Here is an 18,823-nt window from a genome sequence, read left to right as displayed (position 1 = left end):
TTGAATATTGAACAAGCAAGGCTTATATAACTTTATAGTGACATGCAAAATCCAGTTTTAAATAATAATAATTAAAAAATATCAATGGTATATCAAATAAGATAAAAATACAAATTGAATGCCTCTTTTCGGCGGCCGGTTTAAGTTGGAGCGGGGGTGTATATTGTAGCGTCCCAGAAGAGTTAGTGATGCAAGGGGTTCTGGGTATTTTTTCGGTTGTGTTTATGTTGTGTTACGGTGCGGATGTTCTCCCGAAATGTGTTTGTCATTCTTGTTTGCTGTGGGTTCACAGTGTGGCGTATATTTGTAACAGTGTTAAAGTTGTTTATACGGCCACCCTCAGTGTGACCTGTATGGCTGTTGACCAAGTATGCCTAGCATACACTTGTGCGTGTGTATGAGCCGCATATATTATGTGAGTGGGCCGGCACGCTGTTTGTATGGAGGAAAAGCGGACGTGGCGACATGTTGATTAAACAAGGCGACTCAGTAAAGAATCTGGGTGTTATCTTTGACCCAACTCTCTCCTTTGAGTCACACATTAAAAGCGTTACTAAAACGGCCTTCTTTCATCTCCGTAATATCGCTAAAATTCGCTCCATTCTGTCCACTTAAGACGCTGAGATCATTATCCATGCGTTTGTTACGTCTCGCCTCGATTACTGTAACGTATTATTTTCGGGTCTCCCCATGTCTAGCATTAAAAGATTACAGTTGGTACAAAATGCGGCTGCTAGACTTTTGACAAGAACAAGAAAGTTTGATCACATTACACCTGTACTGTATATACCTTTATATACATATATACATACATATATACCTGTACTGGCTCACCTGCACTGGCTTCCTGTGCACTTAAGATGTGACTTTAAGGTTTTACTACTTACGTATAAAATACTACACGGTCTAGCTCCATCCTATCTTGCCGATTGTATTGTACCATATGTCCCGGCAAGAAATCTGCCTTCAAAGGACTCCGGCTTATTAGTGATTCCTAGAGCCCAAAAAAAGTCTGCGGGCTATAGAGCGTTTTCCGTTCGGGCTCCAGTACTCTGGAATGCCCTCCCGGTAACAGTTCGAGATGCCACCTCAGTAGAAGCATTTAAGTCTCACCTTAAAACTCATTTGTATACTCTAGCCTTTAAATAGACTCCCCTTTTAGACCAGTTGATCTGCCGTTTCTTTTCTTTTTCTCCTATGTCCCACTCTCCCTTGTGGAGGGGGTCCAGTCCGATCCGGTGGCCATGTACTGCTCGCCTGTGTATCGGCTGGGGAAATCTCTGCACTGCTGATCCGCCTCCGCTTGGGATGGTTTCCTGCTGGCTCCGCTGTGGACGGGACTCTCGCTGCTGTGTTGGATCCGCTTTGGACTGGACTCTCGCGACTGTGTTGGAGCCAGTATGGATTGAACTTTCACAGTATCATGTTAGACCCGCTCGACATCCATTGCTTTCCTCCTCTCCAAGGTTCTCATAGTCATCATTGTCACCGACGTCCCACTGGGTGTGAGTTTTCCTTGCCCTTATGTGGGCCTACCGAGGATATGGTAGTGGTTTGTGTTGTGGTTTGTGCAGCCCTTTGAGACACTAGTGATTTAGGGCTATATAAGTAAACATTGATTGATTGATTGATAGAGAATGCCAAAGGCAGTGCTTTTACGGCACGCCTCCAATATTATTGTCCGGGTGGAAATCGGGAGAAATTCGGGAGGGGCACTGAACTTCGGGAGTCTCCCGGGAAAATCGTGAGGGTTGATGAGTATGAGTATTAGTGGTGAATGCGGTGTTACAGCGGCGGGCCAGCTCTAATTTCAATTTGATTTTGCCTCAAGGGCCAAATGAAATTACACGGCGGGCCAAATTTGGCCCGCGGGCCAGAATTTGACACCCATGCCTTAAGGGGAGTTGAAGTGGAGGGGGTGTTCCCACATATGCGGTCCTCTCCAAGGTTTCTCATAGGCATTGTCATCGACGTCCCACTGGGGTGAGTTTTTCTTTGCCCTTATGTGGACTCTGTACCGTGGATGTTGTTGTGGCTTGTGCAGCCCTTTGAGACACTTGGGATTTAGGGCTATATTAATAAACATTGATTGATTGATAAATAAAAATAAACATTGATCTATTTCACGGTATATGTTGCAGCACTCCTGCTATAACGATATATACATGACATTATTATGCGGTATTTAAAGGATAATTGAAACATTTCAAAATGATATATAAAGGCTACTAATACAATCATATTGTATCATGTCTTGTACAAAAAAACTGTGACGTTACATAAAAACAGAATACAATGATTTTCAAATTTTCAAATGGGAGTAAGCGTCCATCATCTCAGGAAGCCATCAAGTTTACAGTATTTTTGGACCACTTGGATTGTAAAGTGCGTTAAAAGGCTCATATTTATTTTTCTACATTTCAAACGCGTACAGAACATGTAATGTGGTTCATCGCTCAAATGTTTGCTCAGATGATGTTTTACGGAGTGTTTTGGAGCCGCCTTGTGACTGTGGGCAGTCCTACTTACGTGCCTCCACTTCAACAACGTAATCTACCGTCATCTTTGTTGTAGCGGTAGTTTTTAGCGCTTCCATAGCGAGTCTACTGACAGATATAAGTTAGAACTGTTAATACTTATTAGAAATGGCAACAGTGAAGTGAATTATATTTATATGGCGCTTTTCTCTAGTGACTCAAAGCACTTTTACATAGTGAAACGTAATATTTAGGTTCCGTTTGGACCAGTGCGGGTGGCACGGGGAACAGGTGGGTGGAGTGTCTTTGCCCGGGGACACAACGGCAGTGACTAGGATGGCGAAGGCGGGGATGGAACCTGGAACCCTCACTGCGTGGCGCAGTGGGAGAGTGGTCGTGCGCAACCCGATGTAATTAGACACATTCACTAGGATAATTCAGGAAAATCCCTTATTTTACTTATTGTTTTAATAGTGTTTTAGTGAGATTGTAAAGTCATACCTCAAAGTCGGCTGCGGTGTCTTTGGTGGAAGCTATGGAGGAGCCAAGCTCACAGGTGCCTTTTTTGACAGCTGCTGCAGGGGGAGGTCCAGTAATCCACTGATGTCTCTGGTAAGAGCCGACTTAATATCACAATTTTCCCATCCAAGGGACGGTGTGGCGCAGTGGGAGAGTGGCCGTGCGCAACCCGAGGGTCCCTGGTTCAAATCCCACCTAGTACCAACCTCGTCACGTCCGTTGTGTCCTGAGCAAGACACTTCACCCTTGCTCCTGATGGGTGCTGGTTGGCGCCTTGCATGGCAGCTCCCTCCATCAGTGTGTGAATGGGTAAATGTGGAAGTAGTGTCAAAGCGCTTTGAGTACCTTGAAGGTAGAAAAGCGCTATACAAGTACAATTTATTTATTATTTATTATTTATTTAAATCCCTTTCAACCTATATTCGATTGAATACTCTGCAAAGACAAGATTTTTAATGTTCAAACTGAGAAACTTGATATTTTTTCGCAAATAATCAATAACTTTGAATTTAATGGCAGCAACACGTTACAAACAAGTTGGCACAGGGGCATTTTTACCACTGTGTTACATGGCCTTTCCTTTTAACAACACTCTGTAAACGTTTTGGGAATTGAGGAGACCAATTTTTGAAGCTTTTCAGGTTGAATTCTTTCCCATTCTTGCTTGATGTACAGCTTAAATTGTTCAACATCCCGGGGTCTCTGTTGTGATATTTTAGGTTTCGTATTGCGTCACACATTTTCAATGGGAGACAGGTCTGGACTACAGGCAGGCCAGTCTAGTACCCACACTCCTTTACTATGAAGCCACGCTGTTGTAACACATGCAGAATGTGGCTTGGCATTGTCTTGCTGAAATAAGCAGGGGCGTCCATGGAAAATGCAAACCCCGTTTCCATATGAGTTGGGAAATTGTGTTAGATGTAAATATAAACGGAATACAATGATTTGCAAATCCTTTTCAAGCCATATTCAGTTGAATATGCTACAAAGACAACATATTTGATGTTCAAACTGATAAACATTTTTTTGTTGTTGCAAATAATCATTAACTTTAGAATTTGATGCCAGCAACATGTGACAAAGAAGTTGGGAAAGGTGGCAATAAATACTGATAAAGTTGAGGAATGCTCATCAAACACTTATATGGAACATCCCACAGGTGTGCAGGCTAATTGGGAACAGGTGGGTGCCATGATTGGGTATAATAACAGCTTCCATGTAATGCTAAGTAATTCACAAACAAGGATGGGGCGAGGGTCACCAATTTGTAAGCAAACTCTTAAACAGTTTTAGAACAACATTTCTCAACGAGCTATTGCAAGGAATTTAGGGATTTTACCATCTACGGTCTGTAAAATCATCAAAAGGTTTAGAGAATCTGGAGAAATCACTGCACGTAAGCGATGATATTACGGACCTTTGATCCCTCAGGCGGTACTGCATCAAAAACCGACATCCGCGTGTAAAGGACATCACCACATGGGCTCAGGAACACTTCATAAAACCACTGTCAGTAACTATCCAGACAATAGTGCTCGATACAGTTTGTCGCTACATCTGTAAGTGCAAGTTAAAACTTTACTATGCAAAGCGAAAGCCATTTGTCAACAACACAAAGGAACGCCGCCGGCTTCGCTGGGCCCGAGCTCATCTAAAATGAACTGATACAAAGTGGTTAAGTGTTCTGTGGTCTGACGAGTCCACATTTCAAATTATATTTGGAAACAGATGACGTGGTGTCCTCCGGAACAAAGAAGAAAATAACCATTCGCATTGTTATAGGCGCAAAGTTCAAAAGCCAGCATGTGTGATGGTATGGGGGTGTATTAGTGCCCAAGGCATGGGTAACTTACACATCTGTGAAGGCACCATTAATGCTGAAAGGTCCATACAGGTTTTGGAGCAACATATGTTGCCGTCCAAGCAACGTTATCCTGGACGCCCCTGCTTATTTCAGCAAGACAATGCCAAGCCACATGTTACAACAGCGTGGCTTCATAGTAAAAGAGTGCGGGTACTTTCCTGGCCCGCCTGCAGTCCAGACATGTCTCCCATCGAAAATTTGTGGCGCATTATGAAGCGTAAAATACGAGAGCGGAGACCCCGGACTGTTGAACGACTTAAGCTGTACATAAAACAAGAATGGGAAAGAATTCTACTTTCAAAGCTTCAACAAATAGTTTCCTCAGTTCCCAAACGTTTTTTGAGTGTTGTTAAAAGATGTTAAAAGAAAATGTGATGTAACACAGTGGTGAACATGCCCTTTCCCAACTACTTTGGCACGTGTTGCAGCCATGAAATTCTAAGTTAATTATTATTTGCAAAAAAAAAAATAAAGTTTATGAGTTTGAACATCAAATATCTTGTCTTTGTAGTGCATTCCATTAAATATGGGTTGAAAAGGATTTGCAAATCATTGTATTCCGTTTATATTTACATCTAACACATTTTCCCAACTCATACGGAAACGGGGTTTGTACTTTGGCACAAGAACATGAATATACTTGTACACAAGGAGAGCTTTGTACATCTAACATCACATTTTTAAATTAGTAGTGAATCTTGTGTCCGGATTTCCATTCGTCAATGTGTTCAGGAGTGTGGCAATCACGTCATATTTTGCTTGTAAACATTTGTTATGGATCATTTACAAATTAAATTCTTAGCTGTAAGCTATAATGTACCTAATCCTAGACCCCAACCTTTACTGAATAACAGCTGTGATATGGTCCCAATTCCTTGGATGGCAGCAAGCATGATGTTCAGTGATCAAGTATGACACATAATGATCAAGTATGACACATAATGATCAAGTATGACACATAATGATCAAGTATGACACATAATGATCAAGTATGACACATAATGATCAAGTATGACACAAAATGATCAAGTATGACACATAGAATGGACCTGCTATCCCCGTTTAAATAAGAAAATCTCATTTCAGTAGGCCTTTAAATATTATATGCTGATAGTTAACCCTTGTTAATAGAGTTCTCTTGCTAATGCTGGCTGACTGCAATAATTATCAATCAATCAATCAATCAATGTTTACTTATATAGCCCTAAATCCCTAGTGTCTCAAAGGGCTGTACAAACCACTACGACATCCTCGGTAGGCCCACATAAGGGCAAGGAAAACTCACACCCAGTGGGACGTCGGTGACAATGATGACTATGAGAACCTTGGAGAGGAGGAAAGCAATGGATGTCGAGCGGGTCTAACATGATACTGTGAAAGTTCAATCCATAATGGATCCAACACAGTCGCGAGAGTCCAGTCCAAAGCGGATCCAACACAGCAGCGAGAGTCCCGTTCATAGCGGAGCCAGCAGGAAACCATCCCAAGCGGAGGCGGATCAGCAGCGCAGAGATGTCCCCAGCCGATACACAGGCAAGCAGTACATGGCCACCGGATCGGACCGGACCCCCTCCACAAGGGAGAGTGGGACATAGAAGAAAAAGAAAAGAAACGGCAGATCAACTGGTCTAAAAAGGGAGTCTATTTAAAGGCTAGAGTATACAAATGAGTTTTAAGGTGAGACTTAAATGCTTCTACTGAGGTGGCATCTCGAACTGTTACCGGGAGGGCATTCCAGAGTACTGGAGCCCGAAATGAAAACGCTCTATAGCCCGCAGACTTTTTTTGGGCTTTGGGAATCACTAATAAGCCGGAGTCCTTTGAAGGCAGATTTCTTGCCGGGACATATGGTACAATACAATGGGCAAGATAGGATGGAGCTAGACCGTGTAGTATTTTATACGTAAGTAGTAAAACCTTAAAGTCACATCTTAAGTGCACAGGAAGTAAAGCTTTATACGCTTTGACAAGTGCTGCAAAAAAAATACAGATTAATCATGATTATCCACAGGTTATTCCTCGCTTGCTTGATTTAAATTAACTTTAAAAAAAAAGAGCCCAGAATATGGACACAAATGCAATTTTTCAATGATGAAGAATGCGCTAACGTTTGATTAATCACATGAGTTAACTCGTTATTTGTGACAGCCTTAGTTTTAAGATATGGCGACAGTTGTGTAATTGAACAAATCATTTACAAGATCCGTGTCTTATGTAATCAGAGAGCAGCAGATGCAGACGACCCCCTTTTTCTGTGTACCAACACACACTTTTAGCTGATAAGAGCGAGCCTTGAGCTCCTCTTGTGACAATTGTAAATACCGAGGTCAGCCCGTTTGAAGTCGATGCACAACTGGACCAACAGGTTTTGGGAACAACTGTTGCCTGTTTCAGCCTGAAGACAAATACCGCTTGCTTGCACCTCCTACCCCTGGGATTTACTATCACCTGCAGACCAGTAAATACTTATATCTGTATAGACATGTGGTTACTTGAGCATTAGAGCAGATGTCGTCATTGCAATGGGATTCAAGCCCTGCATATCAAGTAACCAAAAGTAGATACATATTAAGTGTGTGTGCCTGTGTGTGTAGGTCTGAGTTGGACTGAATTGCAACTTGTTAAACTGGTTAGGCCTCTCCTGTACTGAGCTTCACTCCTTTGCCTATAACTGAAATGCCTTTGCTTTCTTAAAAAGCACCACACCTTGGCGAGGACAAGGCGTGGCACGAACACCTGCACGAGTGACCTAAACCAACTGTTCATCGTTGAAATAGACTACAAGCGTGAAATTGTCGCCCGGGCCCGGCAAGCACGTGACGCAAGTTAGCAGATCTATATACAAACCCCGTTTCCATATGAGTTGGGAAATTGTGTTAAATGTAAATATAAACAGAATACAATGACTTGCAAATCCTTTTCAACCCATATTCAGTTGAATGCACTACAAAGACAAGATATTTGATGTTCAAACTCATAAACTTTTTTTTTTTTTTTGCAAATAATAATTAACTTAGAATTTCATGGCTGCAACATGTGCCAAAGTAGTTGGGAAAGGGCATGTTCACGACTGTGTTTCATAACCTTTTCTTTTAACAACACTCAATAAACGTTTGGGAACTGAGGAAACTAATTGTTGAAGCTTTGAAAGTGGAATTTTTTCTCATTTTTGTTTTATGTAGAGCTTTAGTCGTTCAACAATTTCCTCTGTCGTATTTTACGCTTCATAATGCGCCACACATTTTTGATGGGAGACAGGTCTGGACTGCAGGCGGGCCAGAAAAGTACCCGCACTCTTTTACTACGAAACCATGCTGTTGTCACACGTGGCTTGGCATTGTGTTGCTGAAATAAGCAGGGGCGTCCATGATAAACTTGCTCGGATGACAACATATGTTGCTCCAAAACCTGTATGGACCATTCAGCACTAATGGTGCCTTCACAGATGTGTAAGTTACCCATGTCTTGGGCACTAATAGATAGATAGAGAGATAGATAGATAGATAGATAGATAGATAGATAGTACTTTATTGATTCCTTCAGGAGAGTTCCTTCAGGAAAATTAAAATTCCAGCAGCAGTGTACAGAGTTGAGATCAATTTAAAAAAAAAAGTAAATAATGGGGGTTTAAAAGGAAACAAAATAGAGAAATATTACAAAAAGAATAAAAACAAATAAATACACCCCCATACCATCACAGATGCTGGCTTTTGAACTTTGCGCCCCAAACAATCCGGATGGTTATTTTCCTCTTTGTTCCGGAGGACACCACGTCCACAGTTTCCAAAAATAATTAGAAATGTGGACTCGTCAGACCACAGAACACTTCTCCACTTTGCATCAGTCCATCTTAGAAACGCTCGGGCCCAGCGAAGGCAGCGGCGTTCCTTGTTGTTGTTGATAAATGGGTTTTGCTTTGCATAGTAGAGTTTTTACTTGCACTTACAGATGAAGCAACCAATTGTAGTTACTGACAGTGGTTTTATGAAGTGTTCCTGAGCCCATGTGGTGATATCCTTTACACACTGGTGTCGGTTTTTGATACAATACCGCCTGAGGGCTCAAAGTTCCATAATATCATTGCTTACGTGCAGTGATTTTTCCAGATTCTCTGAAACTTTTGATGATTTTACGGACCGTAAATGGTTAAATTTCTTGCAATAGCTCGTTGAGAAATGTTGTTCCAAAACTTTTCGACAATTTGCTTACAAATCGGTGACCCTCGCTCCATCTTTGTTTGTGAAGTACTTAGCATTTCATGGAAGCTGCTTTTATACCCAATCATGGCACCCACCTGTTCCCAATTAGCCTGCACACCTGTGGGATGTTCCATATAAGTTTCTGATGATAATTCCTCAACTTTATCAGTATTTATTGCCACTTTTCCCAACTTCTTTGTCACATGTTGCTGGCATCAAATTCTAAAGTTAATGATTATTTGCAAAAAAAAAATGTTTATGAGTTTGAACATCAAATATGTTGTCTTTGTAGCATATTCAACTGAATATGGGTTGAAAAGGATTTGCAAATCATTGTATTCTGTTTATATTTACATCTAACACAATTTCCCAACTCATATGGAAACGGGGTTTGTACAAATTACATTTACTGTGTATCCGCAATACAATAGGCCAGAGAAGAAATGGATGGATAACATGGAACATTAACAAATCTGAAGGACTATAACACCATCTAAAGCAGGCCTGTGCAATCATTCTGACTCGGGGGCCGTTTTTAGAAAAAAAATGTGTCTGGGGACCTGTATGTCTATTTTTAGGAACACTAATACAAAACTTCACAATAATGTCTGATTGAATGCCAATAACATTATAACAGACCGCCTTAAAAAACAGAATGGAATTTTTACATTTTTCTATAAACGATAAAACACTGAATATTGAACACATTTGAATGCCACACCCCCTTTTGATCAACATATTTTTCAATCAAGTGAACACAACAAAAATGCAACAAACAGTGAAATATGAAGGCGAAGGATACACAATAAACCCACTTACAATCTGATCTATGTGATATTTGCTGAATTTTCCCCAGGGATCAATAAAGTGCTTTCTATTCTATTCTATATATCAGTGGTTCTCAACCTTTTTTCAGTGATGTACACCTTGTGAACATTTTTTTAATTCAAGTACCCCCTAATCAGAGCAAAGCATTTTTGGTTGAAAAAAAGAGATAAAGAAGTAAAATACAGCACTATGTCATCAATTTCTTATTTATTAAATTGTACAACAGTGCAAAATTTTGCTAATTTGTAGTGGTCTTTCTTGAACTATTTGGAAAAAAAGATATAAAAATAACTAAAAACTTGTTGAAAAATAAACAATTGATTCCATCATAAATAAAGATTTCTCCACATAGAAGTAATCATCAACTTAAAGTGCCCTCTTTGGGGATTGTAATAGAGATCCATCTGGATTCATCAACTTCATTCTACACATTTCTTCACAAAAAAAGAAATCAACATTTATGGAACATGTCCACAAAAAATCTAGCTGTCAACACTGAATATTGCATTGTTGCATTTCTTTTCACAGTTTGTGAACTTACATTCATATTTTGTTGAAATATTATTCAATTAATATATTTATAAATAACTTTTGAGTTGTTGCTATTTTTAGAATATTTTTGAAAAATCTCACGTACCCCTTGGCATACCTTCAAGTACCCCCAGGGGTACGCGAACCCCCATTTGAGAACCACTGCTAAATATCACTATTAACTTTAGAACTTTGTTGTGAAAAATCTCCTTCCATGTCTGTGGAAACGCTCCCCGCCCACACTGCTTGGTGCCTCGTCTGAGCTGCTGTGACATAGATGACCATAGTAACTAATTAGATTACCATAGTAACTAATTAGATTACCATAGTAACTGGTATATCATCCATAAGCGCAGGTCTGATCTAAAGTGTGCAAGCTTTAGTACTGTATAGTCTGGAGAGGCCCAATGATCTGGAATGAGATTGATAGAGCTCCATAAAATAATTAAATTATTTTAAAAAATGTATAAAGTTAAAGTAAAAAGGGAATAAGCGGTAAAAAATGGATGGATGGATGGAAGTTAAAGTACCAATGATTGTCACACATGCACATTATTCTCTGCATTTGACCCACCACCCTTTCGATCCCCCCCTGGGAAGCGTTTTATGCTAAATTTACTGCGACATTATGGCAACATTAAAATGGTCCCTTGTGTGTGAATGTTGTCTGTCTATCTGTGTTGGCCCTGCGATGAGGTGGCGACTTGTCCAGGGTGTACCCCACCTTCCGTCCGAATGCAGCTGAGATAGGCGCCAGCACCCCCGCGGCCCCAAAAGGGACAAGCGGTAGAAAATGGACGGAAGGATGGTTATGCTTAGTACTTTTAAAGGGGAACATTATCAAAATTTCAAAAGGGTAAAAAACAATAAAAATCAGTTCCCAGTGGCATATTGTATTTTTTGAAGTTTTTTTCAAAATGTTACCGGTCTCCGAATATCCCTAAAAAAAGCTTTAAAGTGCTTGATTTTCGCTATTTGCGATGCCACTATCCATTTCCCTGTGACGTCACACAGTGCTGCCAATGTAAACAAACAACGGCGAATAGCACAGCAAGATATAGCGACATTAGCTCGGATTCAGACTCGGATTTCAGCGGCTTAAGCGATTCAACAGATTACGCATGTATTGAAACAGATGGTTGGAGTATGAAAGTATTGAAGAAGAAACTGAAGCTATTGAGCGAATAGCTATTGACGCTATTCATAGCCATAGCATGGCCGAATAGCTGCGTTAGCATCACCGGTAAAATGTGCGGACCAAACGATCAGGACTTTCGCATCTTGTGACACTGGAACAACTTAGATCCGTCGATTGGTAAGTGTTTTTTTCGCATTAAATGTGGGTGGAAGGAAACGTAATATAGTTGCAAATGCATCTGCAGGTTATCCATACATCTCTGTGCCACGTCTGCTTTAGCACCGCCGGTAAATAGCATGTTAGCATCGATTAGCCTAGCATGTTAGCATCGATTAGCTGGCAGTCACGCCACGACCAAATATGTCTGATTAGCACATAAGTCAACATCAACAAAACTCACCTTTGTGATTTCGTTGACTTTATCGTTGCAAATGCATCTGCAGGTTATCCATACATCTCTGTGCCATGTCTGTCATCGCCGGTAAAATGTGGAGCCACTTTGGTACATTCAATGGGGGTCTGGCGGCAGACACTTTCACATCTTTGGGCCAGTGGTGCAACTTGAATCCCTCCCTGTTAGTGTTGTTACACCCTCCGACAACACACCGGCGAGGCATGATGTGTCCAAAGTTCCAAAAAATAGTCGAAAAAACGGAAAATAACAGAGCTGAGACCCAATGTTTACAATCGGTTGAAAATGAAAATGGCGGCTGTATTACCTCGGCGACGTCACATTCTGACGTCATCACCTCCAGCGCGATAAACAGAAAGGCGTTAAATTCGCCAAAATTCACCCATTTAGAGTTCGGAAATCGGTTAAAAAATACATGGTCTTTTTTCTGCACCATCAAGGTATATATTGATGCTTGCATAAGTCTGGTGATGATGTTCCCCTTTAACACAGCCCTCATGGTTGAGGAATTCACATTAGTCACATAATTTTGGTTTTGACCTCAGTATGTATGATGAGATCATCGCAGATCTTGAAGAGGCAATCTTTTTATCAAATTTGAATAAAAGGAAATTGAGACTGATTTGGCGGATTTAAAGATGCTTTTTATATTTAGAAATTAAGTTGTAAATGGGTATTTGGTGGGTAGATTTTGAAATCAATCAATCAATGTTTATTTATACAGCCCCAAATCACAAATGTCTCAAAGGACTGCACAAATCATTACGACTACAACATCCTCGGAAGAACCCACAAATGTAATGTATTGTACTGTATTTTATATATTATATGATATATGTGTATTTTAACTGTGGGTCCCTGTCCATAGGCTGTTTTTGATTGATTGATTGAAACTTTTCTTAGTAGATTGCATACATATTCCGCACAATTGACCACTAAATGGTAACACTCGAATACGTTTTTCAACTTGTTTTAGTCGATGTCCATGTTAGTCTATTCATGGTACAAATACATACTATCACAATAATACAATCATCACACAAGTCAATCATCAGAGTATATACTAAGGTTCGTAGTTCGTAGGATATGTACAGAGAGCGGTGAACATAGTGAGCTCAGAAAGCATAAGAACATGTATATACATTTGATTATTTACAATCTTAGGAGGTGGGATGTGGTGGGGGAGGGGGTTAGGCTAGGGTTGAAGTTGCTTGGAGTTTTTCTTACTGTGTAAGAATTGATTAACGTGGACCCAGACTTAAAAGGGGAACATTATCACCAGACCTATGCAAGCGTCAATATATACCTTGATGTTGCAGAAAAAAGACCATGTATTTTTTTAACCGATTTCCGAACTCTAAATGGGTGAATTTTGGCAAATGAAACGCCTTTCTGTTTATCGGTCTTTTAGCGCTGACGTCAGAACGTGACGTCACCGAGGTAACACACCCGACATTTTCATTTTCACATTACAAACACCGGGTCTCAGCTCTGTTATTTTCCGTTTTTTCGACTATTTTTTGGAACCTTGGAGACATCATGCCTCGTGGGTGTGTTGTCGGAGGGTGTAACAACACTAACAGGGAGGGATTCAAGTTGCACCACTGGCAAGAAACCTGCCACCAGACCCCCATTGAATGTACCAGAGTGTCTCCACATTTGACCGGCGATGCTAAGACAGACATGGCACAGAGATGTATGGATAACCTGCAGATGCATTTGCAACCATTAAGTCAACGAAATCACAAAGGTGAGTTTTGTTGATGTTGTTGACTTATGTGCTAATCAGACATGCTGTTCAGTATTGTGGCCACGGTTTGTCTAAGCCTCCGCCACCTGTACTAAATCGGCGTGTAAAAGTGACAAAAGGGTGTTATTTCATGTCTAGAGGGCTCTCATATTATTGAAAAATGTTTTAGAAGGTCATAAACAGATGATTAAAGGCCTACTGAAATGAGATTTTCTCATTTAAACGGGGATAGCAGGTCCATTCTATGTGTCATACTTGATCATTTTGCGATATTGCCATATTTTTGCTGAAAGGATTTAGTAGAGAACATTGACGATAAAGTTTGCAACTTTTGGTCGCTAATAAAAAAGCCTTGCCTGTACCGGAAGTAGCAGACGATGTGCGCGTGACGTCACGGGTTGTGGAGCTCCTCACATCCTCACATTGTTTATAATCATAGCCATCAGCAGCAAGTGCGATTTGGACCGAGAAAGCGACGATTTCCCCATTAATTTGAGCGAGGATGAAAGATTTGTGGATGAGGAAAGTTAGAGGCGACGGCAGCGGAAGCAATTCATATGTTATTAGACACATTTACTAGGATAATTCTGGAAAATCCCTTATCTGCTTATTGTGTTAATAGTGTTTTAGTGAGATTATAAAGTCATACCTGAAGGTCGGAGGGCTGCGGTGACCGCCAGTGTCTCTGAGGGAAAATGGAGGAGCCAAGATCACATCTTCCTTTTTGACAGCTGCTGCAGGAGGTCGCATAATCCGCTCAAGTCTCTGATAAGAGCTGACTTAATATCACAATTTTCCCATCCAAAAACTTGCCTTGTTGACGTACAGAAACATGTTCGCTTTATCACTCTGTGTTAAAGCTTCACAACAAACAAAGAAACACCGGCTGTGTTTCGGTTGCTAAAGGCAGCTGCAATCCACCGCTTTCCACCAACAGATTTATTCTTTATAGTCTCCATTATTAATTAAACAAATTGCAAAAGATTCAGCAACACAGATGTCCAAAATACTGTGTAATTATGCGATAAAAACAGACTACTTTTAGCCGTGAGTGGTGCTGGGAGAACATGTCCACTCCAACCAATAACGTCACAAGCACGCGTCATCATTCCGGGAACGTTTTCAACAGGATACCTCGCGGGAATTTTAAAATTGTAATTTAGTAAACTAAAAAGGCGTCTGGGGGCCAGCCAGTACATCAGGATTTTAGGAACACTTGTACAAAACCTCACAATAATATCTGATTGAATGCTAAAAACGTTGCGACAGACCGCCTTGAAAAACGGAATGTAACATTTTTTTACTGAATGAGACACCCAGAATGTACATGAAAATAAAGAATGTGGGATTTACAATATTAACTATGGAAGATAAAACACTGAATATTGACAACATATGAATGTCACACCCCCTCTCCATTCATATATTTTCGATCATGCGAAATGCAACAAAAATATAAACGCAAAAGTTAAAATAAAAAACTCACCTACAATCTGATATATGTGATATATCACTAAGCTTTAGAACTTTGTTGTAAAAAATCTCCTTCCACATCTGTCCCTGACACCCGCATTTCAACTAATTAGATGACCATAGTAACTAATTATATTACCATAGTAACTAGTATATCATACAGATTCTAAGCATTCAATCAATCAATCATTGTTTACTTATATAGCCCTAAATCACTAGTGTCTCAAAGGGCTGCACAAACCACCACGACATCCTCGGTAGGCCCACATAAGGGCAAGGAAAACTCACACCCAGTGGGACGTCGGTGACAATGATGACTATGAGAACCTTGGAGAGGAGGAAAGCAATGGATGTCGAGCGGGTCTAACATGATACTGTGAAAGTTCAATCCATAATGGATCCAACACAGTCGCGAGAGTCCAGTCCAAAGCGGATCCAACACAGCAGCGAGAGTCCCGTCCACAGCGGAGCCAGCAGGAAACCATCCCAAGCGGAGGCGGATCAGCAGCGCAGAGATGTCCCCAGCCGATACATAGGCAAGCAGTACATGGCCACCGGATCGGACCGGACCCCCTCCATAAGGGAGAGTGGGACATAGGAGAAAAAGAAAAGAAACGGCAGATCAACTGGTCCAAAAAGGGAGTCTATTTAAAGGCTAGAGCATTTAAGGTGAGACTTAAATGCTTCTACTGAGGTGGCATCTCGAACTGTTACCGGGAGGGCATTCCAGAGTACTGGAGCCCGAAATGAAAAAGCTCTATAGCCCGCAGACTTTTTTTGGGCTTTGGGAATCACTAATAAGCCGGAGTCCTTTGAACGCAGATTTCTTGCCGGGACATATGGTACAATACAATCAGCAAGATAGGATGGAGCTAGACCGTGTAGTATTTTATACGTAATTAGTAAAACCTTAAAGTCACATCTTAAGTGCACAGGAAGCCAGTGCAGGTGAGCCAGTACAGGTGTAATGTGATCAAACTTTCTTGTTCTTGTCAAAATATATATATCAATGATGAAATATTAACAATGCAACACATGCCAATACGGCCTTTTTCATTTACTAAAGTGACATTTTAAATTTCGCTCGGAAGTATCATGCTAAAACGTCGCGGTATGATGAGGCGTGCGCATGACGTCACGCATTGTAGAGGTCCAGCACCGTTTCCAGCTATAAGTCGTCTCTTTTTATCGCATAGTTCCACAGTATTCTGGACAAATGTGTTGCTGAATCTATTTCAAATTGTTTAATTAATAATGGAGACGTCAAAGAAGAAAGATGTAGGTGGGAAGCGGTGTATTGTGGCCGCCTTTAGCAACACAAACACAGCCGGTGTTTCCTTGTTTACATTTCCTGAAAGATGATGGTGAAGCTTTACTATGGAACAGAGCGGTCAAGCGAACATGGTTCCCTACCACATGTCAACCGGCAGGTTTCGGTGAGAAAATTGTGGTAATAAGTCGGCTCTTACTGTAGACATGAGCGGAGAGCTTGCGTCGTTCCTCGTGCACCTGTCAAAGAGGCAGCTGCGGACTCTCTTGCCTCCTCGCACCGGCCGCCCCCGAACATCGGATGCTTCCAACGTGGAGGAACCATCGGCTGCCTTCGCATCGGCAGTCACCAAACCTGTCGCCACACCTCTCTGACCTTCAGGTTGTACAGGTACGACCATATAATCTCACTAAAACACTAGTAACACAATAAGCAGAAAAGGGATTTTCCAGAATTATCCTAGTTAATTTGTCTAATAACATCTGACTCGCTCTGCCACCAATTTTTTTTTTCTAGTCCTTCACTCTCACTTTCCTCATCCACGAATCTTTCATCCTCGCTCAAATTAATGGGGAAATTGTCGCTTTCTCGGTCCGAATCGCTCTTGCTGCTGGTGGCCATGATTGTAAACAATGTTCAGATATGAGGAGCTCCACAACCCGTGACGTCACGCGCACATCGTCTGCTACTTCCGGTACATGCAAGGCTTTTTTATTAGCGAACAAAAGTTGCGAACTTGATCGTCGATGTTCTCTACTAAATCCTTTCAGCGAAAATATGGCAATATCGCGAAATGATCAAGTATGACACACAGAATGGACCTGCTATCCCCGTTTGAATAAGAAAATCTAATTTCAGTAGGCCTTTAAGCAATTTCAGCTAAGATTTATCTGAGTGCCAGATGCAGTCATCAAAAGAGCCACATCTGGCTCTAGAGCAGTGGTTCTTAACCTTGTTGGAGATACCGAACCCCACGACTTTATTTATTTATGAAAGAGACATTTTTGTAAACAAGTTAAATGTGTTTAATGATAATACAAGCATGTGTAACACATATAGATGTCTTTCTTTCACAAAGACAAGAATATAAGTTGGTGTATTACCTGATTCTGATGACTTGCATTGATTGGAATCAGACAGTAATGATGATAACGCCCACATTTTCAAATGGAGGAGAAAAAAAGGTTGTCCTTTCTGTACAATACCACATGAAAGTGGTTGGTTTTTGGCATCTAATTCATCCAGCTTCCATACACTTTACAAGAAAAACATTGGCGGCAAATTCCGTAGCTTGCTTGATTGACATTCACGGCACCCGAGGGTCTTGTGAGATGACGCTGGCTGCTGCCAGTTCATTATTATGAAAAAATGACAGAGAGGAAGGCCAGAAACACTTTTTATTTCAACAGACTTTCGCGCCGTCCCTTCCGTCAAAACTCTAAAGGCCGACTGCACATTTCCTATCTTCACAATAAAAGCCCTGCTTCATGCTGCCTGCGCTAACAAAATAAGAGTCTCGGAAAGCTGGCGTGCACAAGTGATGTGCACGCCAGCTTTCTGAGGGATCGCTTGTGCACGCCAGTTTTCCGAGACTCTGTATTTAGTTAGCGCAGGCAGCATGAAGCAGGGCTTTTATTGTGAAGATAGGAAATGTGCAGTCGGCCTTTAGAGTTTTGACGGAAGGTACGGCGCGAGACTCTGTTGAAATAAAAAGTGTTTCTCGCCTTCCTCTCGGTCCATCCATCCATCCATCATCTTCCGCTTATCCGAGGTCGGGTCGCGGGGGCAACAGCCTAAGCAGGGAAACCCAGACTTCCCTCTCCCCAGCCACTTCGTCTAGCTCTTCCCGGGGGATCCCGAGGCGTTCCCAGGCCAGCCGGGAGACATAGTCTTCCCAACGTGTCCTGGGTCTTCCCCGTGGCCTCCTACCGGTTGGACATGCCCTAAACACCTCCCTAGGGAGGCGTTCGGGTGGCATCCTGACCAGATGCCCGAACCACCTCATCTGGCTCCACTCGATGTGAAGGAGCAGCAGCTTTACTTTGAGTTCCTCCCGGATGACAGAGCTTCTCACCCTATCTCTAAGGGAGAGACCCAAACTCATTTGGGCCGCTTGTACCCGTGATCTTATCCTTTCGGTCATGACCCAAAGCTCATGACCATAGGTGAGGATGGGAACGTAGATCGACCGGTAAATTGAGAGCTTTGCCTTCCGGCTCAGCTCCTTCTTCACCACAACGGATCGGTACAACGTCCGCATTACTGAAGACGCCGCACCGATCCGCCTGTCGATCTCACGATCTACTCTTCCCTCACTCGTGAACAAGACTCCTAGGTACTTGAACTCCTCCACTTGGGG

The 18,823-nt window shown here is 41.6% G+C and overlaps 1 protein-coding gene across 1 annotated transcript in view; it reads left to right on the top strand.

The window, feature by feature from the left end:
- Positions 1-18,823, top strand: part of LOC133562383 (14-3-3 protein zeta-like) — a 72,262-nt gene that overhangs the window by 11,442 nt on the left and 41,997 nt on the right. The gene's annotated exons all lie outside the window — the stretch shown is intronic.

This window comes from Nerophis ophidion, linkage group LG11 (assembly GCF_033978795.1).
Source record: "Nerophis ophidion isolate RoL-2023_Sa linkage group LG11, RoL_Noph_v1.0, whole genome shotgun sequence".
In the NCBI taxonomy this organism is placed as follows: Eukaryota; Metazoa; Chordata; class Actinopteri; order Syngnathiformes; family Syngnathidae; genus Nerophis; species Nerophis ophidion.
The sequence above is the reverse complement of the archived record's forward strand: the minus strand, read 5'-3'. Positions and strand labels throughout refer to the sequence as shown.